Raw genomic sequence first — 18,977 nt, forward strand, 5'->3', positions numbered from 1 at the left:
CCCACATCATCCCATCAGCCAGAGCCACCGGACTACTACCCCTAATATCCCACATCATCCCATCAGCCAGAGCTACCGGACTACTACCCCTAATATCCCACATCATCCTGTCAGCCAGAGCCACCGGACTACTACCCCTAATATCCCACATCATCCTGTCAGCCAGAGCTACCGGACTACTACCACTAATATCCCACATCATCCCATCAGCCAGAGCCACCGGACTATTACCCCTAATATCCCACATCATCCCGTCAGCCAGAGCTACCGGACTACTACCCCTAATATCCCACATCATCCCATCAGCCAGAGCCACCGGACTACTACCCCTAATATCCCACATCATCCCATCAGCCAGAGCTACCGGACTACTACCCCTAATATCCCACATCATCCCATCAGCCAGAGCTACCGGACTACTACCCCTAATATCCCACATCATCCCATCAGCCAGAGCTACCGGACTACTACCCCTAATATCCCACATCATCCTGTCAGCCAGAGCCACCGGACTACTACCCCTTATATCCCACATCATCCTGTCAGCCAGAGCTACCGGACTACTACCCCTAATATCCCACATCATCCTGTCAGCCAGAGCCACCAGACTACTACCCCTAATATCCCACATCATCCCATCAGCCAGAGCTACCGGACTACTACCCCTAATATCCCACATCATCCTGTCAGCCAGAGCTACCGGACTACTACCCCTAATATCCCACATCATCCCGTCAGCCAGAGCTACCGGATTACTACCCCTAATATCCCACATCATCCTGTCAGCCAGAGCTACCGGACTACTACCCCTAATATCCCACATCATCCCATCAGCCAGAGCTACCGGACTACTACCCCTAATATCCCACATCATCCTGTCAGCCAGAGCCACCGGACTATTACCCCTAATATCCCACATCATCCTGTCAGCCAGAGCTACCGGACTACTACCCCTAATATCCCACATCATCCCATCAGCCAGAGCTACCGGACTACTACCACTAATATCCCACATCATCCCGTCAGCCAGAGCCACCGGACTACTACCACTAATATCCCACATCATCCCGTCAGCCAGAGCCACCGGACTATTACCCCTAATATCCCACATCATCCTGTCAGCCAGAGCTACCGGACTACTACCCCTAATATCCCACATCATCCCATCAGCCAGAGCTACCGGACTACTACCCCTAATATCCCACATCATCCTGTCAGCCAGAGCTACCGGACTACTACCCCTAATATCCCACATCATCCTGTCAGCCAGAGCCACCGGACTACTACCCCTAATATCCCACATCATCCTGTCAGCCAGAGCCACCGGACTACTACCCCTAATATCCCACATCATCCCATCAGCCAGAGCTACCGGACTACTACCCCTAATATCCCACATCATCCTGTCAGCCAGAGCTACCGGACTACTACCCCTAATATCCCACATCATCCCATCAGCCAGAGCTACCGGACTACTACCCCTAATATCCCACATCATCCTGTCAGCCAGAGCCACCAGACTACTACCCCTAATATCCCACATCATCCCGTCAGCCAGAGCCACCGGACTACTACCCCTAATATCCCACACCATCCCGTCAGCCAGAGCCACCGGACTACTACCCCTAATATCCCACATCATCCCGTCAGCCAGAGCCACCGGACTACTACCCCTAATATCCCACATCATCCCGTCAGCCAGAGCCACCGGACTACTACCCCTAATATCCCACATCATCCCGTCAGCCAGAGCCACCGGACTACTACCCCTAATATCCCACATCATCCCGTCAGCCAGAGCCACCGGACTACTACCCCTAATATCCCACATCATCCCGTCAGCCAGAGCCACCGGACTACTACCCCTAATATCCCACATCATCCCGTCAGCCAGAGCCACCGGACTACTACCCCTAATATCCCACATCATCCCGTCAGCCAGAGCTACCGGACTACTACCCCTAATATCACACATCATCCCGTCAGCCAGAGCCACTGGACTACTACCACTAATATCCCACACCATCCCGTCAGCCAGAGCCACCGGACTACTACCCCTAATATCCCACATCATTCCGTCAGCCAGAGCCACCGGACTACTACCCCTAATATCCCACATCATCCCGTCAGAGCTACCGGACTACTACCCCTAATATCCCACATCATCCTGTCAGCCAGAGCTACCGGACTACTACCCCTAATATCCCACATCATCCTGTCAGCCAGAGCTACCGGACTACTACCCCTAATATCCCACATCATCCCATCAGCCAGAGCCACCGGACTACTACCCCTAATATCCCACATCATCCCGTCAGCCAGAGCTACCGGACTACTACCCCTAATATCCCACATCATCCCATCAGCCAGAGCCACCGGACTACTACCCCTAATATCCCACATCATCCCATCAGCCAGAGCTACCGGACTACTACCCCTAATATCCCACATCATCCTGTCAGCCAGAGCCACCGGACTACTACCCCTAATATCCCACATCATCCTGTCAGCCAGAGCAACCGGACTACTACCACTAATATCCCACATCATCCCATCAGCCAGAGCCACCGGACTATTACCCCTAATATCCCACATCATCCCGTCAGCCAGAGCTACCGGACTACTACCCCTAATATCCCACATCATCCCATCAGCCAGAGCCACCGGACTACTACCCCTAATATCCCACATCATCCCATCAGCCAGAGCTACCGGACTACTACCCCTAATATCCCACATCATCCCATCAGCCAGAGCTACCGGACTACTACCCCTAATATCCCACATCATCCCGTCAGCCAGAGCTACCGGACTACTACCCCTAATATCCCACATCATCCTGTCAGCCAGAGCCACCGGACTACTACCCCTTATATCCCACATCATCCTGTCAGCCAGAGCTACCGGACTACTACCCCTAATATCCCACATCATCCTGTCAGCCAGAGCCACCAGACTACTACCCCTAATATCCCACATCATCCCATCAGCCAGAGCTACCGGACTACTACCCCTAATATCCCACATCATCCTGTCAGCCAGAGCTACCGGACTACTACCCCTAATATCCCACATCATCCTGTCAGCCAGAGCCACCGGACTACTACCCCTAATATCCCACATCATCCTGTCAGCCAGAGCCACCGGACTACTACCCCTAATATCCCACATCATCCCATCAGCCAGAGCTACCGGACTACTACCCCTAATATCCCACATCATCCTGTCAGCCAGAGCTACCGGACTACTACCCCTAATATCCCACATCATCCCATCAGCCAGAGCTACCGGACTACTACCCCTAATATCCCACATCATCCTGTCAGCCAGAGCCACCAGACTACTACCCCTAATATCCCACATCATCCCGTCAGCCAGAGCCACCGGACTACTACCCCTAATATCCCACACCATCCCGTCAGCCAGAGCCACCGGACTACTACCCCTAATATCCCACATCATCCCGTCAGCCAGAGCCACCGGACTACTACCCCTAATATCCCACATCATCCCGTCAGCCAGAGCCACCGGACTACTACCCCTAATATCCCACATCATCCCGTCAGCCAGAGCCACCGGACTACTACCCCTAATATCCCACATCATCCCGTCAGCCAGAGCCACCGGACTACTACCCCTAATATCCCACATCATCCCGTCAGCCAGAGCCACCGGACTACTACCCCTAATATCCCACATCATCCCGTCAGCCAGAGCCACCGGACTACTACCCCTAATATCCCACATCATCCCGTCAGCCAGAGCTACCGGACTACTACCCCTAATATCACACATCATCCCGTCAGCCAGAGCCACTGGACTACTACCACTAATATCCCACACCATCCCGTCAGCCAGAGCCACCGGACTACTACCCCTAATATCCCACATCATCCCGTCAGCCAGAGCTACCGGACTACTACCCCTAATATCCCACATCATCCCGTCAGCCAGAGCCACCGGACTACTACCCCCAATAACCCACATCCCGTCAGCCAGAGCCACCGGACTACTACCCCTAATATCCCACATCATCCTGTCAGCCAGAGCCACCGGACTACTACCCCTAATATCCCACATCATCCCGTCAGCCAGAGCCACCGGACTACTACCCCTAATATCCCACATCATCCCGTTAGCCAGAGCCACCGGACTACTACCCCTAATATCCCACATCATCCCGTCAGCCAGAGCCACCGGACTACTACCCCTAATATCCCACATCATCCCGTCAGCCAGAGCCACCGGACTACTACCCCTAATATCCCACATCATCCCGTCAGCCAGAGCTACCAGACTACTACCCCTAATATCCCACATCATCCCATCAGCCAGAGCCACCGGACTACTACCCCTAATATCCCACATCATCCCGTCAGCCAGATCCACCGGACTACTACCCCTAATATCTCACATCATCCCGTCAGCCAGAGCCACCGGACTACTACCCCTAATATCCGACATCATCCCGTCAGCCAGAGCCACCGGACTACTACCCCTAATATCCCACATCATCCCGTCAGCGAGAGCCACCGGACTACTACCCCTAATATCCCACATCATCCCGTCAGCCAGAGCCACCTGATTACTACCCCTAATATCCCACATCATCCCGTCAGCCTGGAGTCAGAACCAGAGTGCTGAGTGGAACGGTCCTAACTTCCATACCGAGGATCCCTTTAAGAGGGGACTTAGGTCAGAACCAGAGCGCTGGGGGATTTGCCCTGACTTCCATACCAATGATTCTTTTAATAGAAGCCTGGGGTGAGAATCAGAGCGCTGAGGGATTTAACCTAACTTCTATACCGGAGATCGCTTTAAGAGAGGCCTGGGGTCAGTACCAAAGCACAGAGTGGATTTTCCCTCACTTCCGTACCGAGGATCCCTTTAAGAGGGGACTTGGGTCAGAACCAGAGCGCTGAGTGGATTTGCCCTGACTTGCATACTGGGGATCCCTTTAAGAAGGGCCTGGGGTCAGTACCAAAGCGCAGAGTGGATTTGCCCTAAATTCCATACCAATAATCCCTTTAAGAGACCCTGGGGTCAGAACCACAGAGCTGAGTGGAACTGTCCTAACTTCCATACCGGAGATCCCTTTAAGAGAGGCCTGGTGTCAACTGGGAGAACTGGGAGCGCAGGTGGTCTTCTCTTCCATCCTCCCAGTGGATGGCCATGGAACAAGGAGGTGGAATAAGATTCTGCAGGTGAACAACTGGCTACGTCGATGGTGCCGTCAGCAACGATTTGGATTTCTGGATCACGGAGTGAATTACCTTTACGATGGACTACTTGCTAGAGATGGGGTGCACATTACGAAGACTGGAAAACATGTATTTGGAAGTCGCCTTGCTACACTTGTAAGGAGAGCTTTAAACTAGAACAACATGGGAAGGGAAGCAAAAGACCAGAAAAAGCCATACACCTGACAAATGCTATTGAGAACTCTGCTATTAGAAGTGGAAAGGAAGAACAAAGACAAAAGAATCTAATTAATAACAATATTGGAGAAAGAGAAACCAATCACAAGCTAAAATGTTTCTATACTAATGCACAAAGCATGGGCAACAAACAAGGAGAATTGGAACTACTAACGCAGGAAAAGAAATATGATGTCATTGGAATCACTGAAACTTGGTGGGACAATACACATGATTGGAATACAAGACTAGAAGGATACAACTTATTTGCAAGAAACAGACTTGATAAACGAGGAGGAGGTGTCGCATTGTATGTTAAAAACGCGTATATCTGCACAGAGATCCAAAGATCCAAGCTTCAGAGACTGGGAGTTCTGTGGAAACTGTTTGGGTAAGAATACAAGGACAGAACAATGGAAAGGACACCATTGTAGGCATTTACTACAGGCCGCCTGTGCAAGCTGAAGATATGGATGAACTCTTTATGCATCAAATGGCCAAGTTCTCCAAAAAATATGACATAGTTGTCATGGGAGATTTCAACTATCCAGACATTTGTTGGGAATCTCTCTCAGGCAAAACTAACAGGTCAAGGAAATTCTTATCCTCACTTGCTGACAACTTTATCTTCCAAAAGGTAGGGGAGAAAACAAGGGGAACTGCTACCTTGGATCTAATCCTTATAAACAGGGAGGAAATGGTTGAGGAGGTAAAAGTGGCTGGGACCCTAGGAGGTAGTGACCATGCTATTTTAGAATTTTGGATAACTAGAGGAGGAAGACCTGTGAAGACTCAGACGTCAAGGTTAGATTTCAGAAAGGAAAATTTTAAGGGATTCAGAAAGAGAATTGGAGGGATCCAATGGCTGGATATCCTTAAAGACAAAAATGTCCAGGAAGGATGGAAAATCTTGAAAAATGAAATTCTCAAAGCACAATTGTTAACAATTCCGAAAAGAGGGAAGAATAGGAAGCATTTAAGGAAGCCAGGATGGATGAACACAGAACTTAAGCACATGCTAAAAAGGAAGAAAAAAATGTTTATAAAATGGAAAGAGGGAGGCATATCTAAAGAAGAATATAATGCTGTCTGCAGAACCTGCAGGGCACAAATCAGATTATCTAAAGCTGACAATGAATTGAGGCTTCCAAGAGATGTCAAAAGCAATAATAAAGGATTTTGGGGATATGTCAAAAGTAAAAGAAAAGTCAAAGATGCTATAGGATTTTTACAGGATGAAAATGATGAAATGGTAAGACAGGATGTTGAGAAGGCCGAACTTTTAAATTCCTATTTTGCATCTGTTTTCTTTCAGAAAGGAAATGTAACATCAACTGTTCTTCACTGTCCTATTAAGGGAATAGAAGAATCCAAGATATCTATAAACAGAAAGATAGTGAGGAAACACTTAGCTAACCTAAATGAATTCAAGACTCCAGGTCCAGATGAATTACACCCCAGAGTACTGAAGGAGATAGCAGAAGAAATTTTTGAACCCCTCTCCATAATCTTTGAAAATTCTTGGAGAACAGGAGAAGTCCCAGAAGACTGGAGAAGAGCAAATGTTGTTCCTATCTTCAAAAAGGGGAAGAAGGTGGACCCAGGCAACTATAGGCCGGTGAGTCTGACTTCTATACCAGGAAAGATCTTTGAACAAATAATTAAACAACATGTATGTCAATACCTGGATAAGAATGAAGTGATTAAACAGAGTCAGCATGGGTTTGTAACTAATAAGTCATGTCAGACTAACTTAATTTCCTTCTATGATGGAATCACTGATTGGGTGGATCAAGGAAATGCTGTAGATATAGTATATCTTGACTTCAGCAAAGCATTTGACAAAGTCTCTCATACAATCCTTATTGAAAAAATGACTAAGTATGGAATGGACAAGGCAACTGTTAGGTGGATTCATAACTGGCTTAGTGATCGGACCCAAAGAGTGGTCGTAAATGGCTGCACATCCAGTTGGAAGAATGTCTCAAGTGGGGTACCACAGGGCTCTGTCCTGGGCCCTGTATTGTTCAACATCTTTATCAACGATTTAGATGAAGGAATTGAGGGTAAACTGATTAAATTTGCTGATGACACAAAGCTAGGAGGGATAGCTAATACTAGAGAAGAGAGAGAGAGGATTCAAAAAGATATAAATAAACTGGAGCAGTGGGCAGCAACTAACAGAATGGTTTTTAACAGGGAAAAATGCAAAGTACTACATCTGGGCAATAAAAATGAAAAAAGCATATACAGAATGGGAGGAATAGGGCTAAGCAACAGCACATGTGAAAAAGACTTGGGTATACTAATAGATCACAGACTGAATATGAGTCAACAGTGTGATGCAGCAGCAAAAAAGGCAAATGCAATTCTAGGATGTATTAACAGAAGCATACAGTCTAGATCACGTGAAGTCATTATTTCCCTCTACTCCTCTTTGGTCAGACCTCATCTGGAATATTGTGTCCAGTTTTGGGCACCACATTTTAAAAAAGACATCAACAAACTGGAGCAAGTTCAGAAAAGAGCGACCAGAATGGTGACCGGTCTGCAAACCCTGTCTTATGAGGAAAGGTTGCAGGATTTGGGAATGTTTAGTTTGCAAAAGAGAAGACTGAGAGGAGACTTAATAGCTGTCTACAAATATCTAAAGGGCAGTCACATTGTAGAAGGATCAACTTTATTCTCATTTGCACAAGGAAAGACTAGAAGCAATGGGATGAAACTGAATGGGAGGAGACACAGATTAGATATTAGAAAAAACTTTTTGACAGTTAGAGTGATCAATGAGTGGAACAAGCTGCCACGAGATGTGGTGAGTTCTCCTTCAATGGAAGTCTTCAAACAGAGGCTGGACAGACATCTGACTGGGATGATTTAGCGAATCCTGCTTTGAGCAGGGGGTTGGACCAAATGGCCCAGGAGGTCCCTTCCAACTCTACGATTCTATGATTCTATGAAAACCAAAGCGCTGGATGGATTTGCTCTGACTTCCATACCAATGATCCCTTTAAGAGGGAAGATGTGACTCTGAGATGGAGGATTGTTATGAATGAGTCACCGTAGGAGGCAAAAGCAGAAATACAAGCTAAGTCCAGAAAACCAGAGAAGTTGGCAACTATCAGATTGCCGACCCCTGAACCTATCAACACAACTAGCAGTAGCCGTGGGGGGTTCCTACGATGCCCTAGACCCCTCGATCACAGCCGGAGAATTACATAGGCCTAAAGAAAGAAAGGGAAAATCTAAACTGCCCCAGAGCAGACCCCAAAGCAATAGGCAGCCCCCAACATATAATGACGGTGAAGCAAGATGAAAATACTAACACAGACAGAAAGATAGACTGAGCAAAGACGGGGCCAAAACTACCTAGATAGGAAAGGACAGGAAGGCTGCTGTCTGCAATCTGCCAAAACCCTATCAAAGACATAAGCCAACAAGCTGATATGAAAAAGGCCCTGAAGCAGCTAGGCTTCAAAAACTAAATCAGCACTCAGGTATTTTCAGAAGACAGAGCTAAATGAATTCAGCACACCCCAGCAGGGAATGGCAGAAATCCAGAAAAACAAAGCAAAACAAAGTCAAAGCACCAAAGCAAAAGGCCGAGCAGCAAACTTAGCTTTAGAGGAGCAGGAATTCAGACTGGTCTCCAAGGATCCCACAGAGAAATCACCCGCAGGGCAGAAGGGCGTCGGCAGCCTTATATCCAGTCAGTAACTCCACTCAGCCAGTCATCATCATCAGCCTCAGGTGTTTGATAATCAGGCTCACTACCTTTCTTTACCAGAAGAGGGAGTTCCTCGGGCCTCAGTAATGAAGGGGAAAATGAACTCACAACAGAGGATGTGTGATGGGTATATAGGCACGGCAGGGGGGATTCATTTCTGTCATGTGCTCTCTGCTCCTTTCATGGGGGCAGACAATGGCTGGGAGCGTATGTTCCCAGGGATGCTATATTTCTCCCACCATGTCAGTGTCTGCTGAGGTGTTGTCAAGTGGGAAAACTGTTGGTCATAGCAACCAATCACAGCTCAGCTTCTTTTGAACAGCTCTGGTGAAATGAAAGATGCTTCGTGATTGGTTGGTGATACACACACACACACATTCATTTTTAAATATAGAGATTATGTCAGACATGTTATTCAACAGGTCAAGAGACCTAAGCCTTTGTTCATATGAGCATGAAAATTGACTCTTAAATTGATATTTGTTTGCAACTTATTGTGCTGCTATACCTGGACGACAGGGATGCAGGATAAAGAAGCAGGGTAATGGAACAATTGGTTTGCTAATATGTTGATTACCCATTGTATTAGTCCATGCAGCTTGTTGACCAGAAAACAGTGAAGGAAAAACTATGCAGATTGATTTAATACTCAATGAGGGATTACCTCATCACACCTTTCCCTTGACCTGTGGATGATGGTCTGAAAAATAGTTGTGAACTATCAAAAGGGGATCTGACTATGTTCCAGGAAAGACTCTACATAACAAAAGCCAAGGTACTGTAACAAGGTGGCACGGGGTGGTAGTTGTGGGCAAGTTTACTAAGCAACAATGAGTGAGCACCCCGACACATTGTACATGAAAAGACAAATAAAGTCCTGATACTGCTAAACAGTTGGTTACCTCTGTTACTCCAACTTCTGGCTCCCAGGTTCCTTGAAACACCACAAAGCCACCGTTCTTTTCCAAAAGTTGTACTTTACTAGACTGCAGCATATTTATCTCAGACAGCACAGTTCAAACACAGACATCTTCTTATCTGAATTCTTCACATCAACAGCACAGTTCACACAGGGCAACGTTTCCTGTACTTTCCTTTCCTTTCCTCTGACCTGAATCTAACCATTAGACAGTATGACAAGGGAAGCTGCATCGCAGCCCTTGACCCATCGCTTTACATTAAACTGGTGGAAATTATCCTTAGTGATGTCTCTACACATACATCTCTGCATTCAGATCCCACTGATACTTTCAAACTTGTCTTATCCCAAGTCTTAGGGGACGAAATATCCTTGAGGGGGGTCATTAATAATAAGATGCACAGATGGTTACTGGTGGATCATCCTATTATGCTCATATTTCATGGGCTGCCCACAACCCACAAAGGGATATTTTCTCCTTCCCTCCTTTATCTCAATGATGAGGTCCCTATATGAAAATCTGAGCCAAACGGTAGATGGCCATTTGCATCCACTAGTTATTAGAACCCATGCTTATCTCAAGGACATCACCTCTGTTCTCAATGTATTTCACATGGAATGATGACATTTGATGTTGTGAATCTCCATTCTACCATTCCCTATCATCTTGCCTTCATGGCTATTTCCCATCATTTTGCACGGTATTGTCAGTATACCTCCAATCTTCACCATTCTATCATTCTGGCCTTCCAGTTTCTCCTTCACCATCATTTCTTTATGCTCCATTCTAAATTCTACCTACAAGCCCCGATGGGCTCGAGGTTCTCACCATCTTTAGCCATTTTATATATGGCATGGTGGGAGCATGAATTCATCTTCTCCACCAATGGTTCCTTCTTCAATGATATATTATGGTTTGGAGATATGTGGACGACTTACTGTTGGTTTGTCAGGGTGATCCGTCTTTAGTGCCAATATTCTCCACATATATAAATTCTAACAGCCACAATCTCAGATCCACAGTCAGTGGCAGGGGCGCACCCGCCAGGACCATGGGGTTCTTAAAGGGGAAGTGTAACGACAGCGGTGACCTAGTCCGTGGCCCTGGGCGTCCATTGAAAATGTTGAATAAAGTTTATAGGGGATGATTTAAAAGGGAATTAGTTTGTGACACCACCTGTGGTAATCGGCAAATAAGGTGTTAGCTGACACTGCTTCAGAGTCCGCTGGGGATGATGGTGATGCAGCAGAGTTGTTACAGCTCTCCACAGGTAGAGCTAGGCCCCAGGGCGACTGTATGTGTGAGTGATGAGATGATGATGGTGGTTGTAGTGCAGGGCAGATGGTATAGCAAACAAATCTGAGGACACAACGGGGTTGTAGTTTCCTTTACCTTTACTGGAGGTATAGAGGTGCAGACTGGAATACTGGTTATAGATGACAATGTAGGTCCTGGCAGCCTGAAGCAACTCAGGATCCACTCAGCCAGGTGGGTTGTTGGCCTCCTTACTGTGCTGCTCTATTTGAGGTCCTTGCTGCCTAAAGCTCTGCTCAGTCCTCTGTTCCTCTCACTGTCTGTCAAAAAACGTTACCCGCATGGCAGGCAGCTTGAGCCTTTCACAGGTGTCGCTCCACATGGCGTCTCCAGGCTATAACCTGCTGCTGTGCCTTCAGGTGTGTGATGGGGCCAGAAGACCTGCAATCTTCTGCCCTCTGGATTTAGCTACTGAGACCATAGTGGTCTGCAGCCACGGATTCCGGTGTCCAGTTCTCGAGCTCTGGGATGAGCGTGGTCACAGCTCCTCTTCCCAAGCTTCCCTGTACTTTTTTCTTCCTGTTTGACTCATAATGCACTCCAGTCTGGGGACAAGCTCATCACTCGTCCAGTCCCCCAGTACTGACTGACTGAAACTTTAACTTCCTCCTCCTGACCAGAGAGAGCAGCTCCCCCGAAGTTGGGTTCAGAGCTGCTGTCCCGGAGCAGGAACTGTGTTGCATGCAGCTGCTGTGTATACCTGGTCAGGGGATCCCTCCTTGCTTCAGGCCTGACATCACCCCGTGTGAGAGTGGCAATGCCATTGTGGCAACCGGACTCCTGGGGTGCCACAGCCACTCCAAGGAGACTTCTGTCTTTGATATAACATTATTTGGTGATATGATTACACAAAAGGTAGACATCTTTCTATTTTGCAAAAAAAATCTGGTAACACTGTGTTACCCCATTCTTGCTCCTATCCCCTACACGATCTGAGCCATTCCTATTGGAGAATGTAATCGATCCAAATGAATCTGCTACACTCCAGCATCTTTCAATCATAAAAGTGCCATTATCCACAAACGACTGTCTGAGAGGCTACAACAACCAAAAAGTCACAAGAGCTTTCAACTCTGATTCCACCAAACGGAGACCTTCTCCAAGTGTCACCGCACCTACGTCTCGTGTGAACAGTTTCCCAGCCACATTAACCTTTTCTATTCCCTGTAGTCCCCAGTTCCTTTAAATCAGCAAGATTATCTGAAAATTTCTACCTGTCACCAGCCAAGACGACACTTTACGTGCATATGTGTTGCCAAAAGGGGTCTCACCCTCTGCAACATGCTATCCCCCGTGTCCTAAAAAAGTCACAGCTCTCCCTCCACCTGGCTGTCTATTAGGGGCTTCCAGAAATGTGGGGCAACAGATGTAACTCTATAACTATGCCCTGAATACATTTTTCTGCATTTCATCCACCATCAATCACACTATTACATCTTTATTAATTGTGACACTAATCATGTAGTTTACTGCATCCAATGTCTGCACTGCCAAGTTAATTATATTGGATGTACAACCTGCCAGTTCAAAAAATGAATTGCGGAGCACATATCCAATATAACCTGCAATAATGGCTCTAATTCCGGAGCAACCAAACATTTAGTTTGCAGCCATAAAGGCGACCTTTCCTTATCTATGACTTAGCAAAAACTCTGACTGTCGCTCTTATTCACTCCTACCTGGACTACTGCAACTCTGTGCTAATCAGTCTCCTTCTGGCCTCTCCAATCTAAATGCTAGACAAGGGTGTATTCCTGTCCAGTTGCTACACCGATGACTCCACCTAGTGCCAGTCATTGCACTAGTTAGTTACCCATTCGCTGCAGAATCCAATATAAACTTATCAGTCTCACCCACAAAGCCCTCCACAGTTCTGCACTGCCCTTTTTCTCCTACCTCATCTCTCTCTATCACCCTACCTGTCCTCTCCACAGTGCTGCACCACCGTACATCTCCTCATCTCTATCACCCTACCTGTCCTTTCCACAGTGCTGCACAACCATACATCTCCTCCTCAACCCTATCACCTACCTGCCCTCTCCACAGTGCGGCACCGCCCTACATCTCCTCCCACATCTCTGTATAACTCTACATGTTTTCTCTACAGTACTGCATCATCCTACATCTCCTTCTCATTTCTGTCTATCCTCTCCACAGTGCTGCACCACCCTACATCTCCTCCTCATCTCTGTCTTTCACCCTACCAGTAATCTCCACAGTGCTGCACCGCCCTACATCTCCCTCCTCATCTGTGTCTAGCACCCTACCAGTCCTCTCCACAGTGCTGCACCGCCCTACATCTCCTCCTCATCTGTGTCTAGCACCCTACCAGTCCTCTCCACAGTGCTGCACCGCCCTACATCTCCTCCTCATCTGTGGCTACCACCCTACCAGTCCTCTCCACAGTGCTGCACTGCCCTACATCTCCTCCTCATCTCTGTCTACCACCCTACCAGTCCTCTCCACAGTGCTGCACCACCCTACATCTCCTCTTCATCTCTGTATAACCCTACATGTTTTCTCTACAGTACTGCATCATCCTACATCTCCTCCTCATTTCTGTCTATCCTCTCCACAGTGCTGCACCACCCTACATCTCCTCCTCATCCCTGTCTATCACCTACCTGCCCTCTCCACAGTGCTGCACCGCCCTACATCTCCTCTTCATCTCTGTATAACCCTACATGTTTTCTCTACAGTACTGCATCATCCTACATCTCCTCATTTCTGTCTATCCTCTCCACAGTGCCGCACCACCCTACATCTCCTCCTCATCCCTGTCTATCACCTACCTGCCCTCTCCACAGTGCTGCACTGCCCTACATCTCCTCCCTCAACTCTGTATAACCCTATATGTTTTCTCCACAGTACTGCACCATCCTATATCTCCTCATTTCTGTCTATCACCCTACCATCCTCTCCACAGTGCTGCACCGCCCTACATCTCCTCCTCATCTCTGTGTAACCCTACCCTTCCTCTCCACAGTGCTGCACTGCCCTACATCTCCTCCTCATCTCTGTGTAACCCTACCCTTCCTCTCCACAGTGCTGCACCGCCCTACACCTCCTCGTCATCTCTATCACCCTACCCGTCTTCTCCACAGTGCTGCACCGCCCTACATCTCCTCATCTCTATCACCCTACCCGTCTTCTCCACAGTGCTGCACCGCCCTACATCTCCTCCTCATCTCTGTCTATCACCCTACCTGTCCTCTCCACAGTGCTGCACCACCCTACATCTCCTCCTCATCTATCACCTACCCATCCTCTCCACAGTGCGGCACCGCCCTACATCGCCTCCTCATCACTGTGTAACCCTTCCCATACCCTCCGTTCTGCTAATTACCTAAGACTAATGTCCCTAATATACTCGGAACCTCCATCTCTCTTCCCAGGACTTTCCTCCTGCCGCACCAGACCTCTGGATTGTACTACCCCAGATAATCAAGTTGATTCCCAGTATTCCCAGTTTCAGGCATGCCCTAAAACACATCTCTTTAGAATGTCCCATCACCTCACTAGTCTAACCATCCCCTGTTGTCTCTTCCACACACTTGGTAGCACTTTGTACCCATACTGTCCACACTCTGGCCGGTGACCGGTTCATGCAGTGTTATTTGCTGACCCCTCTGGATTATACTGATGGCCGGACCGTAAACTCCAAACACTATATTTTTACCTTGTGCGTCCTCAGTTGTAGCTTATGAGCAACGGGCCTTCACTAGTCTTGTAAGTGTTGAACTATGTGTCACTCTGTTTTGTTTTATTGTGTTCGTACAAGTTCCCTCTGAAATGTAAATTGCTGCCGAATAGGTTGGTGATATGTTTATATAGGTGGGAAATTGTGCTGTCATGAAGGGGTTAAAAAATATTGTACGCCATAAAAACAATTCAAAAAGTCACTGCAAATAATAGGCAATAATGTGCAGCGGGGCCCTGTAATGTTCTGTCATTGTATCTTCATCAGATAACACCCTGCTGCTCGGTCTGCAGACCTGGTTTGAACACCTCGCACACGGCACCGCAATTACTGGCAGATTCCCCAGCACATGGATCGGCCTGGCTGGGTGGACTCTTTATCCTGGCCGAGCAGACCCCTTCCTCGGGCCGGGCGGACTCCTTGCTTGGGCCAGACAAACCCTGTGCTTGGGCCGGGCGGACCCTTTGATCGGGCCAGGTGGACCCCTTGTTTGGACCAGGCAAACCCCTTGCTTTGGCCGGGCAGACTCCTTGCTCGGGCTGGGCGCTCAGCACCCAGGACGGGCACTCAGCACCCAGGACGGGCACTCAGCACCCAGGACGGGCACTCAGCACCCAGGATGGGCCCTCAGCACCCACGCCAGCACTGGATGAACTCTGAAGCCAAAATTCCAGAGATCGTGAGATCAGACCTATTTACTGAAGACTTAGAGGGTTTATCGCTGCTCTTCGTTGCTCCTGGATCCAGTTCAGGCCAAAAAAAACAGGTGTGACTGGAGAAATTCCTAATATCTCCCTCCCCAATGTCACACCCACAGGAGGAAGCTGAGATCAGAGGAGCTGTCTGCAGAGCTGCCTGAGATATGCAGCCACACCGTGGTCATTGATTCTTCTCCTTCCACACAGAGTCTCTGCCCCGAAAATGTGAAAAACCTTAAAGTGATCGTTCACCATTCCCAGGTTTTTAGTCACTGTGTCCCCTGTACGGGTGTAGTGTTAAGGCCCCGTCTCACTAAGCAATCTCGGTAGCGAGATCGCTGCTGAGTCACAACTTTTGTGACGTAACAGCGATCTCACCAGCGAGATGGCTGTGTGTGACAGCGATCAGCGAGCGGCCCCCCTGCCGGTATCGCTGATCGCTGCGAGAAACCTCTGGACATTTCTTTGGTCGCTGGTCTCCCGCTGGCCAGCACGCATCGCTGTGTGTGACAGCGGGAGACCAGCGATCAGGTGTAAAAAATAATAAAAAAAATAAAAAATATAGTAATTCTCACCTTCCGATGTCCCGTTCAGCCATCCTGCCTCTCTCCACGCTCCGGTCCCAGTGATCCTTTGCACGAATGACCGCGAGACTCTGTTATCCCGCGAGACCGTGACATCTCGCGGTCATTCGTGCAAAGGATCACAGGGACCGGAGCGTGGAGAGAGGCGGGATGGCTGAACGCGACGTCGGAAGGTGAGAATAACTATATTTTTTATTTTGATTCTATTTTTTACAGCGATGGCCAGCGATGCCGGGCGCTCGGCATCGCTGTGCTGATCGCTGGTGAAGCTGTCTGTGTGACAGCTCACCAGCATAGCAACTTACTAGCGATCCTGACACCTTGATATCGGTGTCGGGATCGCTGGTAAGTCGCTTAGTGTGACGGGGCCTTTAGTAAGGAGGTGGTGGAGGGTGTAGTGTCAGTAAGGAGGAGGTGGAGGCTGGACTGTCAGTAAGGAGGAGGACAGGTGGAGGGTGTAGTGTCAGTAAGGAAGAGGATGAGGGTGTAGTGTCAGTAAGGAGGAGGTGTTGGGTGTAGTGTCAGTAAGGAGGAGGTGGAGGGTGTAGTGTCAATAAGGTGGAGGTGGAGGGTGTAGTGTCAGTAAGGAGGATGTGGAGGGTGTAGTGTCAATAAGGTGGAGGGTTCAGTGTCAGTAAGGAGGAGGTGGAGGGTGTAGTATCAGTAAGGAGGAGGAGGAAGGTGTAGTGTCAGGAGGAGGTGGAAGGTATAGTGGCAGTAAGGAGGATGTGGAGGGTGTAGTGTCAGTAAGGAGGATGTGGAGGGTGTAGTGTCAGTAAGGAGGAGGTGGAGGGTGTAGTGTCAGTGAAGAGGAGGTGGAGGGTGTAGTCTCAGTTAGGAGGAGGTGGAGGGTGTAGTGTCAGTGAAGAGGAGGTGGAGGGTGTAGTCTCAGTTAGGAGGAGGTGGAGGGTGTAGTGTCAGTAAGAAGGAGGTGGAGGGTGTAGTGTCAGTAAGGAGGAGGTGGGGAGTGTAGTGTCAGTAAAGAAGAGGCACAGGGTGTAGTGTGAGTAAGGAGCAGGTGGGGCTTGTAGTGTGAATTATAAGGTGGTAGATGGTGGAGTGTCAGTAAGGAGACGGTAATGAATGTAGGGCCAGAAAGGATATATGAGACGATGTAGGGTCAGTAAGTAGGCAGTAGTATGTTTAGGGCAGTAAGGAGGAGGTAGAGGGTGTGAAAGCAGTAAGAAGGCAGTAGAGGTTGTAGGGTCAGTATGGAGGGGTGGAGACACAGGGTCAGTAGATGCTCTCGTCCGTCCGCTAGCCTGGCTGTCTTTAGAAGGACTGCATGGACCAGGGCTCTTCCCACTGAACACCCGCTCTCTCTCCCTGTGGGAAGAACACTAGTCAGACAACACAGGGTGAGGGTAACACAGTGTGGCAATAATTTTTAATACCAACAAACAAAAGCATATAGAACAGTCCCAGCAATTACCCAAGATGGTGCAAATTACAGAGTCTCACTCTTCCTGACTTTCTGAGATTAGAGCTGCTTCCAGGGCCGACTACCCTCACCAGTGGCTCCCCGCTTTTGGCAGGCCCCCATAGAGAGTATTTAATGACAGACTTAGGAATCTGACTGAGAGCAGTGACGTATGTGGCCTGATTGCCCCGACCTGGATTCTTCAAGACGTCTCTGAGGGTTCAGTGATGGTCAATGAAGTAGTCCTGTGTTCTTCCAGCTGGGGTCGTGGTCCCCTAAGCTGACATCCTGTAGAGTCTCTTGGAACAGAGGCAAAGTCTTCTAATATAGTCTACAACAGTTATTCAAGCATCCAGAGTTCAAGAGAAAGATGTGATTACTGTTTTGCAAGAATAACAGTACAATAAACTGTAGGAGCTGAAATAAGAGGTAAATAACCATTCGTCTATTTATAAATATCAATTCAACCTACAAGAAGAGTCAATACTTCAGACAATAGCTACTGAATTTATGTCTGCAATAATTAAGGAGAAATGCTGTGTTGTCACATGGGGTAATAGAGTCTGTGGGGCAGTAAGGAGGAGGCAGAGGCTAAGAGTCAGTAAGGAGGAGGGATTGAGGGCAGGAGTGAGAAGGTACAGGGTGTGAGGGCAGTAAGGAAGTAGTATAAGGTGTTAGGGCAGTAAGGGATAGAAGGTGTGAGGACAGTAATTAGGCGTAGAGGGTGTGAGGGCAGTAATGAGATGGTAGAGGGAGTGAGGGTAGTAAAGAAGAGGTAGAGGGTGTGAGGGAAGTAAGGAGGAGGTAGAGGATGTGAGGGCAGTAAGGAGGTGGTAGAGGGCAGCAAATAAACAGTACTGATTTGGTAGAAGGTGTGAGGGCAGTAAGAAGGCAGTATAAGTTGTGAGGGCAGTAAGGAAGTGGTAGAGGGTGTGAGGGCAGTAAGGAGGTGGTATAAGGTGTGACGCCAGTAAGGAGGTGGTAGAGGGTGTAAGGCCAGTAAGAAGGCAATCGAGGGTTTAAGGGCAGTAAGGAGGCGTAGAGGGTGTGAGGGCAGGAAAGAGGTGGTAGAGGGTGTGAGGGCACTAAGGAGGCGGTGGAGGGTGTGAGGGCAGTAAGGAGGCCATAGAGGGTGTGAGGGCAGTAAGGAGAGGGTAGAGGGAGTGAGGGCAGTAAAGAGGCGGTAGAGGGTGTGAG

General features: G+C 48.4%; 1 long non-coding RNA gene across 1 annotated transcript in view; it reads left to right on the top strand.

The window, feature by feature from the left end:
- Window positions 1-16,030, top strand: part of LOC141047950 (uncharacterized) — a 79,344-nt gene extending 63,314 nt beyond the window's left edge. Inside the window, exon 3 of the long non-coding RNA XR_012219929.1 lies at window positions 15,346-16,030. This is a non-coding gene — a long non-coding RNA (uncharacterized lncRNA). The remainder of the gene's footprint in view (window positions 1-15,345) is intronic.
- The last annotated feature ends 2,947 nt before the right edge of the window (window positions 16,031-18,977 follow it).

Source organism: Dendrobates tinctorius, unplaced genomic scaffold (assembly GCF_039654945.1).
Source record: "Dendrobates tinctorius isolate UK_male_01 unplaced genomic scaffold, ASM3965494v1 ptg000130l, whole genome shotgun sequence".
Lineage (NCBI taxonomy): Eukaryota > Metazoa > Chordata > Amphibia > Anura > Dendrobatidae > Dendrobates > Dendrobates tinctorius.